The sequence below is a fragment of the Topomyia yanbarensis genome, chromosome 2 (genome assembly GCF_030247195.1).
Source record: "Topomyia yanbarensis strain Yona2022 chromosome 2, ASM3024719v1, whole genome shotgun sequence".
Lineage (NCBI taxonomy): Eukaryota > Metazoa > Arthropoda > Insecta > Diptera > Culicidae > Topomyia > Topomyia yanbarensis.
Window position 1 is genome coordinate 336,200,473 of NC_080671.1, and position 22,130 is coordinate 336,222,602.

General features: G+C 40.0%; 1 protein-coding gene across 3 annotated transcripts in view; it reads left to right on the forward strand.

Annotated features, from left to right (window-relative positions):
* Positions 1 to 4,725: 4,725 nt before the first annotated feature.
* LOC131684023 (regulator of gene activity) overlaps positions 4,726 to 22,130 on the forward strand; it is a 101,588-nt gene continuing 84,183 nt past the window's right edge. The window contains exons 1-2 of one of the 3 annotated variants that reach the window (XM_058966490.1): positions 4,726 to 4,885; positions 6,537 to 6,991. The gene's annotated coding sequence lies outside the window, so the exon portion shown is untranslated. The remainder of the gene's footprint in view (positions 4,886 to 6,536; positions 6,992 to 22,130) is intronic. The other 2 variants (XM_058966491.1, XM_058966492.1) reach the window with 2 other exon arrangements.

Below are 22,130 nucleotides of genomic sequence, written 5' to 3' on the forward strand. Positions count from 1 at the left end.
GTAATTGACGTAACGCATATCCTACGATTTTGCGCTGGACTGCTTCAATCCGAATTTACGCTGGACTGCTTCAAACTCCATGTAGCTTGATAAGGGCACCAGACGACCCCAAGTAACCAATAAGCATTTTAGCGTAGCCTAATATTTGCTTTAAGTCCACATGTAAAGCAGTGTTATAGAGCCGTGAGGCCCTAAATACTGATATAATGTTGGTATTATGCCAGAAAAGGCGAAATATATAGTGCTATTACCACAGACAAACAAACATAACACTTTGAATAATTATGCGAGATTTCCATCGATCACATTTAAAAGATCGTTCATGCTTGCCGCTAGCGTTATTTTTATCGTTATTCCTGCTCAAGTTTTTTACTCACCTCATCAAAGATAGCGACGCTAGTTATCTTTGACAGATAGATACTCGGCAGATTCTTAACGATATTTTGTTTGTTTGGAAACCATCACTATAACGTGTACCTCACGTATACAAGCTTTACTTGGCGATTTACGTTGGGTTTTGCTTCGCCAATTAACTTTTCATCAATTTTCAAAATTTGGGTAAGTATATCTGCAGTTTTATCTAAATATTATTGTATCTAATATTGACTTTTTTATGGAAGGTATGTCCAGTCCAGGTCGTACCATACCGAATTCTGAATAATTTCTGTCTTGATTCCAGCTCGCATCCAACAATCAATTGAGTCAGAATCGTTTGTTGTACTTGAGCTGAAATCTAATTATTCAGATTGTCGAACCAAGCTCCGGAGGGTTTATTCGGGAAGCATGTCCACCCGTAAATTTTTGTATTCCTAATTACGCAACAAAGCGTGAACCGGACAGCGACAGTTGCTACTGTATCCGCTGCCGAATGTTATCTTTGAATGCCTGGCGCTATAGGTAAAAACTGATTCACTACACTGCGACAGGAATGATATAAAAAATGAAGAAATGGATGACAATTCGAAAATATTTCTGGAGTGAAGCAGTTAGTACAATCCGGTCAGCAGAATCTAATGCAACACCACAGTGTTCTACAGGCTTAAGTATTACCGAGCATTCCATGTATTGTTGTTTTTCTAACCAATTATTATTGTTGTTTTAGGGTCCTCCCGGTGTTGAGGCGCAGATTACGCCAGCGATATCGGCAAAGCAGGTTAAATCATCGAGAAGATTGGCAAAACTACCAAAGAGATGGAAGTAACCTTCGCGAAATATTGTGAATGGCAACGTAGAGTTTAAACCAGCTTTTGCTGTGCATAAGACAGTAACATTCACGTAGTGCCAGAGCTCCTTTCTAGATGTTAAATATAAGCCAATAACAATAAAACTTATTTGTTTTTTTTTTAGTAAAAAATGAGTTTTCGTATCCTGTCCCTACTTACTACATCGTTCTACTATACGCACATTATATAAAATTGATAATTACATCGTTCTTAGTACGTAACTTTCGGGATACGTCGTTGGCAATATGTTATTGGGAACGTCGAACAAAGATTCTGTCGCATGGCATTTTCATGTAACGTGAGTTTCTGCACCTTTTACAACCTATTTTATGTACATACATTCCGACGTCATATTACAAAACAAATGTATTTAGTATTCATATATAAATGTTAAAAGAACTTTATTTAATGTTTAAATTAGAAGTTGTACCGAAATTAAACGATTTACCGGTTGTCACATTTTCCCTGTGACTACTACTCACAAGCTTCTAATGGTTACCGATAGCGCCACCTTTCTGAGTGTGGGGTTCCTGCACATTAACATATACATAAAATAACTGTTTTCAACATGAGCGGTGAATTTTGGAGTGTTATGTCTGTTTGTCTGTGCTATTACTGTGCAAAGATTGACAGCTCGTTTTTGCAGCACTAATACAATTATATAGCACCAGCGTACAAATGTCAAATTTGAAATTCTAATATTAGCACTACTAATGCTATTAGAAAGCTTCAGTTGGCTGTCATTTTCCGTCATGGTTTTAAAACCATTTCTTATGTTTCCTTTCAGTATGGTGAGCAAAAAGGAAAAATTTTAAAATAAAATGTTCTGTTTAAATCCGTTGTTGGGTTATGTTTCGGAGCACCAACTCTTTTTAGCAAACGTTTTTAACTGTTAGCTTTAAGCTAGAAATAAGTTTTATTTAGTGTTTTAATTAGGTTTAAGTAGGGTAATTAAATTGATTAAACTCACAATTTTGGTTGACCGACAAAAACTGAACGGAAGGTGTGGTCGCCCTTTGTTTCCTCGCTGCTCAGACAGCGTAATTCTCCTGCCTGTTAATTATTAGTTGTACATATAGTTCATAAGTTTTAATTTAAGATAAACACATTGCAATCCGTACTACTTACTATACGTACTATTAGCTTTAGGATTTACTGATATACTTATTACTACCGCAACAGCCGTACTTTAAAGATCATTAGAGATAACTGGATCTAATGTACTGAGGTTATGTAAAACTGCGCGGAAACTTGATTTTTACTGTACTGGTTTGCTTCTTCTGCTGCATGACGTTTCCTCGCGAAACATCACTGTCAGCAGACCCGTCGACGTCAAATGAAGCGCTGCGCTCGGTAGCGTCGCCGCAGCGAGGGGTCTCGTCGGCACATCCGTAATTGACTCACTTCTAATGCATTGTAATGAATACCCTTAATGGGTTTTCTTTCTCACATGACATGAATGTTTTACGAAAATTACCCTTAGTCAGTCTCAAACTGAGGTACCTTTCCTCGTCCTTCACGGTAAGTGCGCTGCGTTTGCTGCCTGGACTATATTGCATATATAATTTCCGTACTCTGCAAATAGGGAAAAAACGAAAGGCGCAATTCAATTTTTCGATTTTCAACTGCAACCAGAAAAAACTAATGCACTCAAAGGTGCCAAATATTCCCACCTTTCATTCTCTTCATCTTGGATTGCATCTGTGTCGTAAAGAACTGTCAGAAATTTTAATGTTTTTAGTTGATTTTATTTTCACTGGGCTGTCTTGGAGCACGTTCACTGTTAATCAGGGTATTTTGACAGTTTTTTCGCCCTGAACGACGCTCTCTTTTTATGCAGCAGTGACTCTCTCTTGCCGGCGAAACCACAGATATTAAATAGACTATTATTTTATCTGCATCATTAACACAGAGTATAGACGAGTATGCCAGAGCAATTAATATTTCCCAATTTTTTTTAAATCTAAAGAAAATTTTCAATAGGACGTAAGTAACAATGAGAGATTCTCTTTGGGGTCTTTCTCTTCTGTTCATTACTCGGCTATTTTAACATTTACTACTCTACTCTTTGCATAATATTCTAGTAAAAACCGTTGGCTTTCGATATGTACTGGAAAATTAGTGCAAAGTGTTGTAACGACGTCGTAATAAACGAAAGAGAAAGTAAACAAAGAGAGGCTCTCAATGTTACTTACGTCCTATTGAAAATTTTCTCTAGATATGTCTAAATGACTTTCCTCTGTGATCACATGTTTCACACTTCATCTAATGGTTGAGTTTCCATGGATATAATAAAAAAACGAAAATCTTGTGAAATACTCAATTATCATTCAATAAACAATGAGTTCGAAAGAATGTAATTAAATATGTTTCCAATGAATTCTTGGCGATGATTTTCTATAAAAATATTAGATGGTCCTTGTTTGACCATCGGTATCACTAAAGGACTCCAGCCATAAATATAAGTTTCTTTGACAGTTATGAAGCAAAAGGATTGGTGTTTAATTAGTCAACGAATCTTCAACATCACTCGCATTGGAAAAAAAAACAAACACAACGCAGCCTAAAGACTATTTTTACCCTACAATTTGTACCAGAAAATGATTCTACTCCCCGTGTATCTGTGCTTGGCAACTATTTATGATTGCATGAAAAGCGTTACCGTCACAAATTTGACAATCACGTATACTGTGGTTTACGGTTTGGGTTTCGAAAATTTTAATTCTATTGTAGTTTTCTTGCTGCTAACAGTACCTTCGAAGAAGTTAAATAGCAAAACTCTGCTTTCTGAGGCAGAGATTGTAATTAATAACGATAGATCGTTTCACTTGTTAGCTATAACAAATATTTTGCTATAGGATGGGGACAAACCAATTTAATTGAAGGGCCGTTCGGAATGCGGAATGCTTCTCATACGAAAAAATCTCTAAGTTTGAAATTTTCTCATTGCGTATTTTGACAGTTCTAAATTACTTGAATATTCTCGACAATCTTATAATTAGGGCGTATAAACCAACTGTCAAAATTTCCTTTAACTAGGAATTCCAGACAATCCGTTACTTGCCAATGTCCACTGTTGATAGTAGGCATAAGTGAAAAGTTTTCTTTTTCGTTAACTGCTGTGAACTGTGTTCGGTTAATAACGATTTGTTCGAAATTTCCCTTCAAAGTGAATTTTGACAGTTGGCTTTTACGTCCTAAAATTTTTGACGAGATATGATCTGTTTTTCCCGGAATGGGAGTGAAAATATTGGTAGATAGAACGAAGCTATTAAGGAACCTAAATAAAAATTTGGAACGACTTTTCAAAATACGAAGCCAACAACAATAATGTGCAGCACATAATCTGTCCTACCGATGTCTGTGCTTCAACACAGACTGCCATTTTGATATGCTCTCGCGCGTATACGTTCTCTCTCTCCTCTGACGAACGCGGGTGCTGCTGCTGCTGCTGTTCAAATTTCGCCCGCTCGCTCCCATTCATACGCAAAAATTGGCTCTCACAAGTTTCCTATCTCGCACATATTCCAATATGTCAGCCATTGTTTGAAATTGAACTCCCTTTACTAGAAATTGTTCGCAGTTTTCGATCATTTTTTCGCGTTTTTCCTGTGCGAAGTTTAGCCAGTTTGGTGCGGTAGCAATACAGTGTTAAATTTGCGGTAAAATATCGTCTTTCCGTGGCCGTTGCTGGCCATCATAGCGGATTATTTCTTGTGCCCCGTTTCGTGTTTCTGTGTGTGAGATTCCCTTCCCAAGAGTCGGTTCTCGTTATTATTTTTTTTTGTCGAAAAGTGGCCCCAAAATTCGCGTCTCGCGATTTGGCAGGAAAAGGCAATCGAAAAGCATCATTCGTTCAGTCCGTGGCAATACTGACAAAAGCAGCGTGAAGAAAAAGTGGATTGAAGTTTTTTTTTCCATCGCTTTGCGCTGGAGGAAAACCAGCAGCAGCCTATCGATTGATGGAGTAACGTACGAAAAAAACGATGAAAAAGCGGATCCAGCGAAGACGTGGAACTGTTAGGAAGAGTGGCAAAAAAGTGGAATGAAGTTTGACTGCTAGTGGATTCTGGTCCGATTGAGTTTTCCGGAAGAGAGCAGCTACCGCTGGCGAGTTTCCCTTTTACGGAACACATCGCCCAACGAGGATACTACTCTGCTTTGCCATCGGGAAAGGGTTGGAGAGGAGAAATTATGCGTTGAACGAAACAAGTTGTACAGCAAGTCGAGTGGGATAAGGATGTTCACTGGTGAATTTTGGATGTTTGAAAGGGCTACTAGGCAAAATGTGCCTAGAGCTGTAGCAAACGAGGGAATTGGATTTTGTAGTGGTTTGACACTTAGAAGTGACGTTTAAATGCGCTATAGTGACTAGGGTAAACTTAACAACAGTGAACACTGGGTGCACAGCATCGGTTAATATTCTTCGCAAAACAAATTTTGCTTTATATTAGCAAAGTATTAAAGTTTTCTATACAATGTACTGTCGGAAGACATACTAGTTCGTTCATTATTTGATAGCATTTTGGTTTTTACCTTGTGCTACAATAGTAAAGAGTAAAAAAGATTACACGAAAAATTGCGACATCACCGGTGTAATGCAATGTCAAAAATGTTGAAACTCGACCAAAACAATTTGCACCCGGTCAAGGACTCTCGCATAAAGCGCGGGTTGTAGGAAAGAATCTACCCGCTAAGAATGGTTGGTTTCAAAACCATCCAATGAAGGAAGTTCGACCAACGTTGGAGACGTGTTGAACGATTTTGAATTTTTTTTGAGCTCCCCATTTTTTCATGGACTGCAGTTTTAGTATTAGTTCATCGGAAACGATAATCTTTTGACAGTTCACAATACAATATAGATGTTAAGTTTTTTTGTTTCTTGACGTAGATTTCAATATCCAGGAATCTTTATTTAAAGCCACGTAAATTTTAATTTGCGAAAAATTGTAAATGTACTACTTTACGTACTACACTTTGAACTTCACAGTCCACTGTACACTGCCATACCTCAGTTCTGCGCTTTCCCCTGCGACATCGGTTATTTCTGCGGCGAGGGGAAAGTGCATCGACGTCTCGTCGATCGTCCCCCAGTTTGCCGTGCAATGAAGAATGCCCCAACTTGCGAAAGCACTGTAGGCTAGTTTTTTTGTCTCTCCCTCTGTTTGCGCTTCTCTGCTCTGGCCTTATGAAAGCTGGGCTTGTGATGGTGTACGTTCTTCTGGAGACCTCCCAAACCATCTGCTTTCTCAGCTCGGCTGGGCTCAAGTGTTGTATCATTACATGAGTTTTGTTCGGTGTGTCTTCATTCAGGTCTCCGTTTTTTTTTGGTGTGTTTCCGAGAAGTGCAGCAACCCGATGAAAGTAGTGCACAAGTGAGTGGTCATCGCAACACATACACAAACGCGGAACCCGGCCAGAGAGTGCGAGTTGAAGAAGAAAAGTGATCTTCTGACCAATCTAGTTGAGTGGAAGAGTGTGCAAAAAAAAGAAGTCGTTGGCGGAAGAAGAGTGTCCGGAATATGATTGTTTGGTCGTGATATCGGATTTATTCAACAACAGCAACAAACGCGTACACACAAAGCAGCAACTGCGAGGAATCGACGCGCTCTGGATTGAACCAGTTTGCTTCCTAAACCACAATAAAGAACCAGCACAGCCACAAGAAACAACCATCAACGAACCGGTCTGGTTTGAGTCGGCTGTTTTCGTTTACTATAGAGGATCCTAAGGATACAGTTTTTATGAATCATTTCCCATTAAGTTAGGTAAGTGAAATCTTGTAGTGTGTTTTTGATTTATTACCAATGGTTCTAGGAGTTAGGACTCGTTGGGGACTTCTTCAAATAATACATCTTGCCATTAAATTGTACTCTAAGATGTATTATCAAATCCGTCAAAACAAAAGTTCTGCAACGGATTGTTGAGGGTTTGCCTTGTGTCTAAGAAAATTAAAGTCAATATATTTTTTAGAAATTCCTCTGGAAAAGATGGTACAACTACTACGTGGTACTTTTTAAGTTCCTTTGTATTTGAAAACGTAAATCTTTTTAGAATGCATCTACGATGGGTTTTTCATGGTATCTTTTTTGTGTTCGCCGCCTTGTTGCTACTCACCATAAACATTGCAAAAGCAGTATATTTTACATTGTTTTCGATTTTCGTGTTGATGGAGTTGATAATTTGACAAATTAATGTATTCAGAAAAAAAATCATTCCGGGTAATGGTAGCGACTGGCTTAGACGGCACGTGTTGATCGGAGATTTGTGCTTTGTCGTTGATTTGATTTTCTTGATGGGAAGGATTGGAGAAGCGGTAAGGTTAGATATAAGGATATTAGATATAGGGATATTAAGAAAACAGAACGACAACACCCCCGAAGAGATATTGTCCTTTAAATAACGCCTAAACCATAGCTTTTTACTAATCTGAGTTATGAACAATAGTATATCCTTGAGTTTCAGCTTTCTGTACATAGGCTCATCTATGTATGGAGAACCAAACATCCGGATACGCAATTGCATTACTGCAGTGCAGTTACATATAAAATGATATTAAAGTTCAGTAATCGAATTTACAAAGATCACACGAGTAATACTCATTACGCTAAATAGTAGCCATAATTAAGTTTACAACGTCCAGTCAGTGCTCTGGCTAGAGTACTGCAATCGTGCTTGAAGGAAATGCAGCAAATTCTTTGACAGTAAAAATTTTGTTTGAACGCAACTTTACAATCTACACCGATGCTTGGCGTGTTTGAATGCAGCCCAAGAGGGAATCTTGTGCTTTATTCAACTTCTCTACAGTGCAATAACTTCGATAGAGACTTTTGGTCTTCAGTAAAGATGTTCGTAAAAGCAAGTTCATAAAAAAAAATTTAAGACTACATCTTGTTTTTCGTACATTGAAAAAAAATTGCAGCAAATTTTCACTTCAAGGAAGATCATTTTAACTATATCTGCAAAATAAAGGTCTTGGATCATGATAAATCATCCTAGAAGACATCATTGCTTTACCGTTTTTGCGTGAATAATTTTTCGCGCGTTTTTGGCGAAAAAAACCACTGTGCAGTGGTAGAACTGGTTCTGAGCCAACGAAGTCAATCGCACTGCCACCTACGACCAAATTCGTCCGCCCATTTATTTCCATTAATGCCGGAATTACCGGATACCCGTAGAGGTTAGATAACATTTGAAATGCTGAATTCTTCGATTTGAGCTTGACATGCCATCATTAATTTTGATTTCGAATCTGCCAAACTTAGTGTTTTCAGAGCAGCCTGGCTGCCAAAGCAAAAATAGATTCTTTTTCCGCCAATTCCATGTAAGTGTCGGTTGTGCGCTACACTGAAACGCGAAGATTTTTGCTTGGAATACGGTACAGTATCTATCAAATTTAATCTCATTTGACAACAATAGACACTTGCATTGGCTTGGCCCTCCAACCCGTATATATTGGCAGAAGACCATGCAAGGCAGACTTTCTTGATTCTGAAATCGATGTGAGATATCGCACCCTTGATGTTTTATTTGGATTAACTGATATTCCAACATGGAGATACCATTGCTCAACAACACATAAGACTGTTACTATGTTTTAATTGCCGCAAGGTTCTACTGTATCGATTTTGTTGGCTATTTTCGGCAAATTTGAGACTAATGGGATTTTCGATTGATGTGCACCGGTGTAGTGGAGTGCACTGGATTTGCACTTTCTAGCAGAAGTGTCAATGGAACATACCCAGTTTTCTGCACTTCTGCTAGAAAGTGCAAAAACGGTGCAGTTTCAGTGCACTCCACTACACCGGTGTCAATCAATCGAAAACCCCATAAGAGAAACGAAAGCAATGAAATTGAAAGACGGATAGGTATTCTAGAGCGAATCAGTTATGAACACCGACACCGATAGCTTGGTGTCGATTGAATGCATGCGTCAAGGCTTGATGCTAGCAGAAAGGAAGAAGAATGATCGCATGGTCGTTCTAGGCGAGGATCTGTGAAGAATTTTTTGCCGGCGTCGGCGGTAAAACATGATGATGAGTTATGTTCCACCATAGACCATGCGGTAGACTTGGGTGCAACGCCCAACTCCTACTCTGCAGAAGGCAAAGAATTCTTCACATTTCCTTTCGATCATGCCCATATGAGCCTGCTTAGTTCTAGTTTTCCGTTCTAAGTTTATATCTGATTCGCTCTAGAATACCTATCCGTCTTTCAATTTCATTGCTTTCGTTTCTCTTAGTCTCAAATTTGCCGAAAATAGCCAACAAAATCGATACAACACATAAGACTTATTGCATCAAATCAAAAAGTGTGATAATGCAAATACCGGTGATCATTACGTGATAACCTTCGGCGAAACCATGTCGGAAACACATGCTTATTAAGTTTCTTCAACAAGCCATTGGCGACAAGGTTCCATAGAAGTGGTGACAGCACACCACCTTGAGGACATCCACAGACACTCACTTTCCTTATCTCTACTTGTCTTAACTTATAAACTAGAAAAACAGATTAATTTACTGTTTGTTTTTTCTAAAAAGTTTTGTTCAATATTTTAAGGCTGTAGACAACATTATGTAACAAAATGGTAATACACTTCTCCCGTTGATATGCATGTTGCATTGCATGCAGATGGTGCTCGCTCAAACCAGCATCCCGAATGTAGTGGTCGATTAAGCGTTCCTTTATTTTGAGAAGGAAAGAGGTCAGACTGATCGGTCTAAAGCTGTTTGCCTCACAAAAGACGCGGCTGAGAAGAATGACACTCCGTGCTTCGTTGTCATCGATGCGATTTTTTCGAAATCGATTTTTTCACCCCAGACAAGCGATTTCTTGCATTTTTCGTTATGGACCACTCATAAATGACGTAGCATTATATGGAGGAGTTTTGTATTTTGTGGTGATGTATGACGACAGGGGTAAGGGGTCATGTCATGCTACGTAGCTTTTTTAAAGGGGAATAGGGGTTGACCTGATGTCACGACAACATTACCCGTTTCATCTAAGTAACATAGCTTATTTTTTTATTTTCTTCGGGGCAAGGGGGAGGGGAGGTTTACTATTAAGCTACTTAATCCCATGGGGGTACTTAGAGATTTGTCATGAAATGCTACGATAGGGGAGCGGGGCGTTGAAAATTACTTAAAAATATGCTACGTCATTTATGGATGATCCCTTAAAAAGGTTGTGTACCAGTGTGGTATTCGACTTCCTCCGCTGATATGCATATTGCATTGTATGCAGCGGGGTCTCGCCCAAGCTAACATTCCAAATGCAGTGGTCGATTAAACATTCGACTGATTTGAGAAGGCAGTAGGTCATACTGATCGGTCTAAAGCTCTTTGCCTCCTCATATTCGTTGCGTCAGTTATTTCCCGCCACGCTAATGGAATATATCCTGTTGCAAGACTACAAGTAAGAACTTTTTGCCTTTCTCATATAAAGAAAGGCTATGCAATCACTGTAAAAATCGACTTTTTAACCGAGGCCCGGAGGGCCGAGTGTCATACACCATTCGATTCAGTTCATCGAGATCAACAAATGTCTGTGTGTGTATGTATGTGTGTGTATGTGTGTGTGTCATTTAAACTCACACAACTTTCTCAGAGATGGCTGAACCGATTTTCGTAAACTTAGTTTCATCTGAAAAGTATAACGCTCCCATAAGCTGCTATTGAATTTTTAGTTGATCCAACTTCCGGTTCCGGAGTTACGGGTTGAAGAGTGCGGTCACACAGCAAATTCCCATATAAACTGGTACCACCATGATGTTCAAATGATGTAAAACATATCAAAATCGATGTAACATTACTCTAGCCTGCGGGTCTGGATCACTAATGATCAATCAAAGCAGCTTTGACCACATTGGCCACCTATGACGGTTCATGACGCCCCCGGGGAACCCGCCAAGTTCCTAAGCTAATATCACACCCATTCCCCAACGAATTCTCTACCGATTTTTACAAACTTGATTTCAAATGAAAGATACAGTAATACCATTGACTGCTGCTGAATTTCATTCCGTTATGACTCTTGCTTCCGGAGTTACAGGGGTGTTAGTAAGGATGCACTGTAATTTCCCATATAAATCGGTACAATCGTAATACCTCAGAGGCTAATAACTATTGAAATGGTCACCAAATTACTTCTAATCGCAGATCTAGATCACTGATTGCCAATCAAACATTCTTTGAATATATTGTCCACTATCGACGATTCCGGAAGTCCAAAATTTCGGGCATATTCCACAATTAAAGTCACATCGGTTCTTCGGTGATGACTGAACCGATTTTCTCAAACCAAGTCTCAAATGAAAGTCAAAATATGCAGCTGAGTATTGCGTCGCCGCCTCTCCCCCCGCCTTGCCCTTACACCTCCCTCCTTCATCACTCCCCTCCCCTTCGACCACCCTCACGCCCGCATTTCCTTCATCCACCCCGTATACCGAAATAAGATGAAGGATTTCTGACGCATCCTCCACTCCCACTCTACTAACCCCCATTCCCTCCACTTTCAAACCCATTCCACCAACATTTCAAAATATAATTACATGAAGATAACATTGAACTCATGCTGATTAAGGTAATTAAATATTATTCTTTTGCCTTTCTCATATAGAAAGGTTACGCAATTGCTCCAAAAACCGACCTTCTAACCGAGGCCCGGAGGGCCGAGTCTCATATAACATTCGACTCAGTTCGCCGAGATCGCAAAATATCTGTGTGTATGTATGTGTGTATGTATATATGTATGTATGTATGTATGTATGTATGTATGTATGTATGTATGTATGTGTGTGTATGTGCGGATTTGTTAACAAAATGTCCATATCGGTTTCTCGGAGATGGCTGAACCGATTTTTACAAACTAAGATTCAAATGAAAGGTATAATATTCCCGTAGGTTGCTATTGAATGTCGTTTTCAACCGACATCTTGTTCTGGATTACGAGTTGAAGGGTATGGTTACAAAACAAAATTTGTTGATTTGTCCGCATCGGTTTCTCGGAATTTTCTGAACCGATTTTGACAAACTTGATTTTAAATGAAAGGTCCATCAGCTGCTGTTGAATTTTGTGTGGATCCGACTTCCGGCTCCGCAGTTACGGGTTGTGGAGTGCGATCACATAGAAAACTCCGATTCAAACCGATACCGCGATGAATGCAAAAAGGTGCTCTTATATATACTTACCAAGTGTAATAAGAATGAAAGACATTTCCATAATGTTATATTGTACGAACCAGCTAAACCATAGTTTGGAGCAATGAGAAAGGCACAATTGCACCTCTAGGTGGATTAAAACAGGTTTTTTCAAAATATGCTTGCAGTGTACATATCCTCCTTGAAGTAGGACTGGAATTATTCCATCTTTTCCCGGAGACTTGTACGGAGCAAAATTTTCAGCTAACTTATACATATACAAGAGGGGATAATATAATATTCGTTAGATTAGGGGGGGGTGGCCATTTTGTGTGTTCTTTGTATAGCAATGCACTTTATGATTTTTAGAAGGGAGATTGTTGGAGCAATTAAATATTAACTAAGGGAAACATTTTACAAGCTTATTAACTAGGAGTGGTTCAATTTTATTAAGATTGGAGGGGGGGATTAATTAGGGCTATTACTGTTGGTACTGTTGGGCATTTCTTAACGAGATTAAATATTGATCAACTAAAACTAGAAGATAGGGGGGCACCTTAATTTTGTGAAGATATTCAAGGGGGGAGGGGGGTGAAGTCCTACATCTATGTATCAGAGACATGGGAGAGAGGGTGGACAAGGCTGACAGAGGGGGGGGGGGGCATCTTGAATCAACGGACCGGCATCTTGAATCAACGGACAGGATTACAGATTCGGAAGGATGCATTATGTATTGGGACGCCGGGCGGTCTTCCTCGAGCCGGCTGGGGTTCCTCCAGACGATTTCGTAGTACGGCTCAGATGCGGATCGGCAACGTACCGCGTTGCGCGTGTGATGTACTGCAGGTCTCGTGTTGTTGGGACATTCGACAGATGTTTTGTCTCGTCTTGGAGTCGCATCAGACCAGGGGTACGATAGGCGGAAGAGGGCACTTCTGTGAATGATAAGAGATGATAGGGGCAGTTAAATTTGGATATTGATGGTTTTTAGGAACGTGTATATAAGGGACATGTAGAGGGGATCACGGCTTGCTAGTCCATCTCGAACCGGAACATTGGGTGGTCTTCTTCGGGCCCGAAGGGAATCGAATAGTTGAGATCTGGCAGAACAGTACTCGGCGCATGCTCAGACAATATGATCGATCTCGTGATAACCGTTGCCACAAGCGCAGATACCGCTATCCACGAGCCCAATACGCCGGAGATGAGCGTCCAGCGTGTAGTGATTGGACATGAGCCGAGACATCACGCGAATAAAATCTCGACCCACATTTATCCCCTTGAACCAAGGTTTCGTTGATACCTTAGGGATTATCGAATGTAGCCACCTTCCCAGTTTACCATTGCTCCATGAAGTTTGCCAAATTTCGAGGGTTCTCTGATGAGTAATACTGAAAAATTCACTGATGCTAATTGGTTTTTCATATATATCTCCTTGTAAAGCACCCGCCTTAGCTAAAGAGTCCGCTTCTTCATTACCTGGAATGGCGCAATGCGACGGAACCTAAGGGACATGCAAAGGGGTAATCTTGTACGATCTTGGATATGGAATATGCTTTCTAGGTTTCATTGAACGGAGCCTATCCGAAACAATAAAGTAATGATCGGTGGGCAAAGTATCAATGATCCCAAGGATATACTGAATAGCAGCAAGTTCTGCGACGCAGGATCATTGAGTTTGAATGAGGCGGTGAGGTTTTGATTGAATACACCGAAGCATGTGGAGCCGTCGAGTGTAAAACATCTTGTTGCATTCGACTTCTCGAAATTTACTACAAAAGATGCTTGGGATCACTGGCGGACGTATGTGATCCGGGATTCCACGAATCTCGTTTTTCATGGATGTGTCGCAGAATACAGTTGAATCAGAAGCATGAAAGAGATTGACACGGTTTGGATAATATGAAGAAGGATTGATATTTTGAGCCATGTAATCGAACTACAAGGACATAAATCGGGTTTAAGAATTGAGCTCGACAAGCCTTTCGAAATTTGCAATTACTAACGGGTTCAAGATATCGCATCGGATGAACAATCGAAATGAGAGTTCCCAAAATCAATTTTTCAGCGGAAGGACGCCCGCCAAAACTTCTAGCCTCATCGTATGTTTCGAGTGCATGCAACCCAAGGCAATACGCAAACAACAATATTGGATTCGCTCTAGTTCCATAAAATGTATGTTCGCAGCGGAGCGAAAACAGAAACTCCCGTACTCCATCACCGACAATATCGTTGTTTGGTACAGCCTGATCAGGTCTCCTGGGTGGGCACCACACCATGTTCCGGATATTGTACGGAGAAAGTTGATCCTTTGTTGGCACTTCTGTTTCAGATACCTAGTGTGACATCCCCAGGTTCCTTTAGAGTCGAACCAGACCCCGAGATATTTGAAAATTGAAACCTGAGCAATAGTTTGACCCATTAATGGAAGCTGTAGTTGCGCTGGTTCACGCTTCCTTGAAAATACGACTAGCTCAGTTTTCTCCGGGTTCTCGATACCCAGCTGGAGGGCACAAGCAGACAAATTGTCCAAGGTATCTTGCAATGGTCCTTGCAGATCGAGGGCTTTGGGACCTGTAATAGATACCACACCGTCATCTGCAAGCCACTATAGCGTGTAGGAATTGACAAGACATTCGTCAATATCATTCACGCAAAAATTGTAGAGAAGGGGGCTTAGACATGAGCCCTGGGGAAGACCCATATAACTAATTCGTGTTGTCGATAAATCACCATGCGAAAAATGCATGTGTTCTTCAGACAGCAAAAAGTTGTTTAGAGTCGGCGAAAGACCATGCTGGTGCAGCTTCTCAAAAAGAATTTTGATAGAAACTGAATCAAAATCCCCCTTAATATCTAAGAACACTGATGCCATCTGCTCTTTGCTAGCATATCTGACAGTAAGCCAACATCGATTTTTCAAAAGCTTTCGACAAAGTACCGCACAATATCGCAATCCTGAAATTAAAGCGCTTGGGAATTTCCACCTGGCTGACTAACTGGTTGCAGTCATATCTTTTCAATCGCTCGGCATTCGTGAGTGTAAAAAACGCACGCACAAGCACATTCAGGTGTCGCGCAAGGCAGTCATCTGGGCCCGCTTATTTTTATTTTGTTTATTGACGATATCTGTCGTTGGATCAAGCCTGGAAAACCTGAAAATATTGCGAACTATCGCTTCGGCACTTGACGCCGTAGTGCTTCAAGAAGATATCTGTACTATTCAAGAATGGTGCACACTTAACGGAAAGGAAGCCAACGTTAATAAATTCAAAGTAATTAGTTTCGGATGCTTGCTTACACCAGAACGTTATGAACACAGCCTAAAAGGATGAACAATGGAAAGCGTCGACTCGATCCGTGACTTGGGAGTGCTCTTTGATAGGAAGTTGAGCTTTTCCGACCATATCACCGCGACAACTGCTAAGGCTATGGAAATGTTGGGCTTCTCAAAGCGGAACACGACGGACTTCGATGATTTCTACGCACTAAAAGCACTTTACTGTGCCCTGATCAGAAGTGTTCTGGAGTATGCTGTGCAAGTGTGAACATCATACCACGCCGTTCAAAGTGACCAACTAGAACGTATACAAAGATGTTTTGTACGATTCGCCCTCAGGAAACTTCCATGGAATGATCCAGTTGAGTTGCCTCCTTATGCCGATAGATGAATGCTACTCGGTCTGCAGACTCTGGCGATTCGCCGTACCTTCCTGCAACGAGTTTTTGTTTTCGACTTGCTGTCAGATAATATCGACAGTCCCGATCTTCTCTCGGGCGTTAATTTGTATGCGCCTACTTGTGTTCTTCGTAATCCCACTCTGTTCATATGGACAAAATAATCCGCTGGAAAGATGTCGCACTTTTAACGAAGTTTCTTCAGTGCTTGATTTTAATATCTCCAAGCATAGATATAAGTTATTATTAAGAAACATATAGTTTTAAAAAGGTGTCTGTACGCTGTATACCGAAGATAAGAAATAAATAAATAAATAAAGTAGAACTGAAATAATTCCATCTTTTTTCCGGAGACAGGTCTGGGTCAATTGGAATAGTGATTTGGCATAAGGTCATTTAGCATAACGGACATTTGGCATAACAGTTATTTGGCATAATGGTCATTTGACAACATTTTGATAATTGATCACACTGAAGCTCATTTGGCATAACGGACATTTGGCACAATTTATTTTATCTCCAGGATAACGGTCATTTGGCATAATTTCTTATTATGCGTAAAGTGAGGGTCATTTGGCATAACGGGTATTTGGCATACCGGGCATTTGGTATATCGGACATTTGGCATAATTAGGTGTTCACAGTTCACACCGGAGGTCATTTGCTATTTTTTCAACTACCGAGAAACACGTAATTTAAGACTGTGCGAGAAGTCAGATAATTCGGAATAATTTTGAGCCCTGCTACTGCTGAAGGCCTTTCCGTATACATATTTCTGTGAAGGAATGCAGTAACTTACAATAACGGTCATTTGGCATAGGTATATGTAGTGATAAAGTTATTATTTACCAGGATGTTTCTTGAGTATATCCTTTGACAATAATGTTCATCGTTCGAGGGAAAGTTACTTATGTAGTTGTAAGCAGCTGGCATGCAGCCCAAATGTTTGAGCATAACAGCAACTACCTAAATATTTAAATAAGTTTGTTTACCAATAGTACTAAAATTGAACATGAACCAAAACTAATTAGTTTATTCTTCTGTACCAAATAATTAATAACATTTACGCCTAATGTGGCTACGCCACATCGCTTCAAGACGCGTGCTGTCCGACATCGATGTCGCTCCGTCGGACTTATAGCCCCTATATTTGTGTAAAACGGGCAAACGAGTGCCACATGACCATTATGCCAAATAACCGTTATGCAAAATTTCCATTATGTCAAACAACTTTACGCCACATGACTTTATGCCAAATGGTCGGCTGCCTCTGGAGCATCATATGAAATAAGACTTTTTATCACCCATTTAATCGATTCGATTGTCACAATTGTGCGAAAATTGGCAGGCGTCAGTGATGGCTCCGTACAGTCTGGAAAGTGTGTGTGTGTGTGTGTGTGTGTGTCAAAAAGACAGTTGAGTACTACATCTTTGTCAGACGATTATTCACCATTAGCAGTTCTAATCGAATTGTCATGAAAGTCTTTCGATTTCGAAAGCAACTTATTTAATCTACTAGTTTAGTCGAGATTTGAGATATTTGTGTACAGGCTTTTCCAACCACATCAGGAACGGAAAGCTTTTCTGTATGCTTTGCCAGCCAACTTAAATGCCTCCAACCCGCCCCTGCGTCTGCAATTCCAAGCTCATCTACATCACTTTTTAGTCGAACAAGCCATTCCATCAAAGTGTTCCTCTAGAAGCACGCATAATTTGAAGCGGACAAGTCTCTTGGTATGCTGCTGCTATGAGTGAGTTTGTTTTATTCACGGCCTCATTCAAGTTACTTTAGTATTCAATCGTCGGAAGATACGCATGAAGCTTATGGTTACGATATGTGACGATTTCTAGCGTTTAAATGATCAAAGACGATGTAGTTATGATCAGTTGTTATCCGTTCGAACTTGTTTGGTACAAGCCAGTTTACCAACTCAAACATAATACCGTCAGAGCAGAGAGTTACTCCTAACATCTCTTCTCTGTCAACTCAGCAAATGGGCGATATTTTACATTAAGTATATGAAGATTTGCTCTACTTAAGTATTCTATCAATTCGGTGCCATTCAATAATCGGCACGGAGAAACACCTTGACTTGAGGACTCCTGTTTTAAGTCGCCTCTTACGACATGGAAGCAGCCACCCAGTGGATCAATTCTTGGTTGAGAAACTTCCACACGCCGAATGCCACATGGCTTCTAGGCTGGTTTTGCTTGGAGAAAAATATTATACCCAAGTAACACTTGCAACATGTGATGGCCGCTGTTTGTTGCATAACCATAAATTTTTGCTAAATAAGTTGAATAATGGTTCTACACATCTTTTCAACGAATTGTGTTACAGAAACTGCTAGTCAACAAACTCTCTAGTAACAATTGAGGTTTTATGGCACCCTTGAAGCCTTTCTTAAAACTTAGAATGCACTTGTAGTGTGCTATAAAACTAGAAATACCGCTTGGGCTGTTTCGCTCGGATACTGCTATCAACCTCCTAGCGGATCGGAGCCGCAGCTGTTGTCAGTCGCCTCTTACGACATAGGAACAGAAACCCAATGGGTCCATTCTTTGCTGTAATACTGCGAGAGATTTCAGCCGCCGGATACCACACGGTGTTATGGTACATGCATCAATGTTTGACTTATGGAAGTTATTTGTCGTCCAACCGTTTCACGGTGATTTGTTGCGAAAAACCCACGATAAATTAGTTGCGAAAAAACGGCAAAGTGTGCAACAATGATGTCTTCTGAGAAATTTTAGGATGATTGAAGACCTCCATTTTGGCGATATAGTTGCAGTTATGAGTCACCTTTGAAGTAGTCCTTCTCCTGATGAACGGTGTTTACTGGGCAGATAGTTGCTAATTCGTCCGATTTTTCGGTCTACCCTATACCCTAAGCTATAAGCTGCAGTCCTTTCAGCCCGCTAAAGAAAGAAAAAAGAAAAGTTATCAATCCTCTTTGAAGTAAGCTATTACAAACTTTTATTTGAACGTATGGAAACTTCTTCCGGCATGTTGAAGTACAAGCTGCATTGTATACCATGCGGAACTCCGCGATTTTGTGGCGTACAACCTACGGTAAATAATTTGTTTTTGCTCTGGCAGTCAGACTGCCTTAAACGCACTTGAGTTCAGCAGATTCGGGATCGAAATTAGCAATCTCATGTCAAGCTCAAATCGAAGAATTCAGAATATCAAATTCTCTCCGGTACCCGGTCATTCCGGTATTACTGAAAGTGAATCGGCGGACAAATTGGCTAGAGTGGGCGCTGCGGTTGCATTTTGCTGGTTCAGAACCAGTTTTAGCTCTCGATTAGTATGATAAAGCATAAGATTCGCTATTGGGCTGCATCCGAACACGTCAACCATTGGCATAGCTTGCAAATTTGCGTTCAAACGAAAACTTTCTCGCTGGATGTGAGACCGAAAATATCAAAGAATTTGTTGCATTTTTCCAAGCACAATTGCAGTATTCTAGTCAAAGCACTGACTAGACATAGCAAACTCAATTATCACATGGCTACTACACTGGCTGCAAACGAATCTTTATCTACATGGGACTGACCTGCAATTATAGGCAGTACTCAGCGTGCTGAGTGTTGCCCGTGTGATCCTTGTGAACCCGATTACGGAACTTTATATTCAATGAATATTATTCATATACTCTAATATCATTTGATATGTACTGCCCAAAAAGCATAAGAGTCCCATATGAATTTTTGTCGAAAATTAGTTATCTGTTGGATTGTAGCACAATACACAAACAAGATTACTAGGTTTGCTTAGAAAATATCGAAAAAATACCAAAAGATGGTTGTCCCACCAATAAGGCACGTTAATATACGAACGCTTAAGCCCTTCGCGATTAACAACGCACACCTACGCCCGCGATCACGCAAATTTGATACACCCGGCAATAAGATGAACGTTTTAGCACTTAGGAAGTTTCAAACGCGAACTTACAAACGTCCGTTGCGATCATTGTCCGGAAACCATTACCCTCTGTCCTAATGACTTAGGTCCATAGTCCATATATTCAGTAGGACCAATCAAAACACGTTCCATGGCGATATGTCCGGGAACTCTAGTGATATGGAAGATCTCACTTTCTGCTAGCATCTGAGCCGTATACCAAAAATAACACGGTCACGGTCCGCGCGTGATCATCCAAGAACACACGCGAATGTACGAAAGGCCCACGGTTATAAAATAGAATTTGTGCACGCGAAGTTACATAGGGACCATTTATAAATTACGTAACGCTCTTGGGGGGGGGGGGGGCATAACAAGTTGTGACATAGGGGAGATGGGGAGTTAGCTAGATCGTTACGTAACATGTTTTCACCGAAGAAAAAAAAATTTCTGGGAATTTGTTACGTAACAGAGGAGGGGGGATGGAGAAATTTGTGACAATTTGTTACAAGGGGGGAGGGGGAGTCAATTTTGGGCAATTTTTGCGTTACGTTATTTATGAATGGTCCCATACACGTTAGCACACGCAATATACAAACGCACACGCGATTGAACACGTTTAAGTACAAATGCTCGAGCCCCTCACGATGATACACGGGATCGCGAAGTCTCTACTCCCATACATATCTGAACCGTACAATGAATATCACATTCAGAATCACGGCCCGCTACAATAGGCCTAAAGCAGTGTTTTATTGGGCGCCATTGCCTGTCTCGTCTGCAAATTGTATGTGATTCTGACGGGGAGCCCTTCCGAGAACCTACCTATACAGCTCCAGTAGGACAACTCTCGAAAACAAAAAAAAACTTAACTTTTGGGCACAGTGGAAAACTATTTATTCGAATGGCTGTTGGTAGCGAAAGGGGGTTCTCAAAGGCTGTCTCAAACGCAAACCTACAAACGCCCGTGTTCGCGCGATCATGAATCGGTCACGTCCGGAAACCAATACCCTCCGTCGTAGCAACTTAAGTCCATTCATTCAGTTGGACCAATCAAAAAATAAAGCTTCTAGCACCAAAAATTAAATATTAGATTCACAGAATATGCGAAAGGCAAACGGCTATAAAATAGTATTTATACACGTTAGCACTCGCTACATACAAATGCACACGCGATTGAACACGTTAACGTACAAATGCTCGAGCCCTTCGCGATGATACACGCGATCGCGAAGTCTCTACTCCCACACATCGCTGAACCGTACAATGATTACATTATTACATTATTACATTCAGATTCACGGCCCGCTGCAATTGACCCAAAGTAGTGTTTTAGTGGGCTCCATTGCCTGTCTCGTGACATTGATCACTTTTCGAAGTAATCATTACACATTTTTAGACGTAACACATTTTTTTCAAGTTTAATATTTTTAAACCATGTTCTGATGCATGGAGAACAAGATTGGATGGGTTTACTTGAAATTGTCCGCTTTGAGTTATGTTTCCAAAAATGATTTCAAGTTGAAGTCCGTTTTCGTATTCCGGGGTGACTTTGATAACCTGCATGTTCACCCACAATAAGTTATTGATGTCAATGTTTTTCATTTAAATGTTTGTTTAAACTAATTCTGGAAAGATACTCATTATTAAATAGATGTTAATTGTTATTATACAAAGTATTTCAATGTACTGTAAAATTCGTTTAACCAAAATTCGTATAAGTTGTGTCCAACTAAAATAAAAGATTCTGAAAACCTTTAAAGCTGCTAAAATTGTTTTATTTCAGTGCTTTATCAATGTTCAAAAAGTTTCATCTATTTTAACCCGCTAGAATATTGAACAATAAAAAAATGTTGCGAATTTTAGCTTAAAATAATTTGAAATAATTGCCAACCAATTTCACAAAAAAATGTATTTAAAATAAACAAACTTTTAAAACTACATTTGGTACATCCCAATCTAAAGGAAACTCGCTTGTAATTTATTACTCTTGCTCAAATCAGAGATTTATTTGTTTTATAAAAAATAGACACTTTACGAAGCTTCGTAAAAATAAGGTAAAGTCAAATTTCGATTTTTTTGTAGTTTTTGTACCCAAAAACTGAAAAATAAACTCAAAAAGTATAGCAAATCAGTATTTTATAAGTTTAGAGCAAAAATCATTTCAAATTAAAATGATTC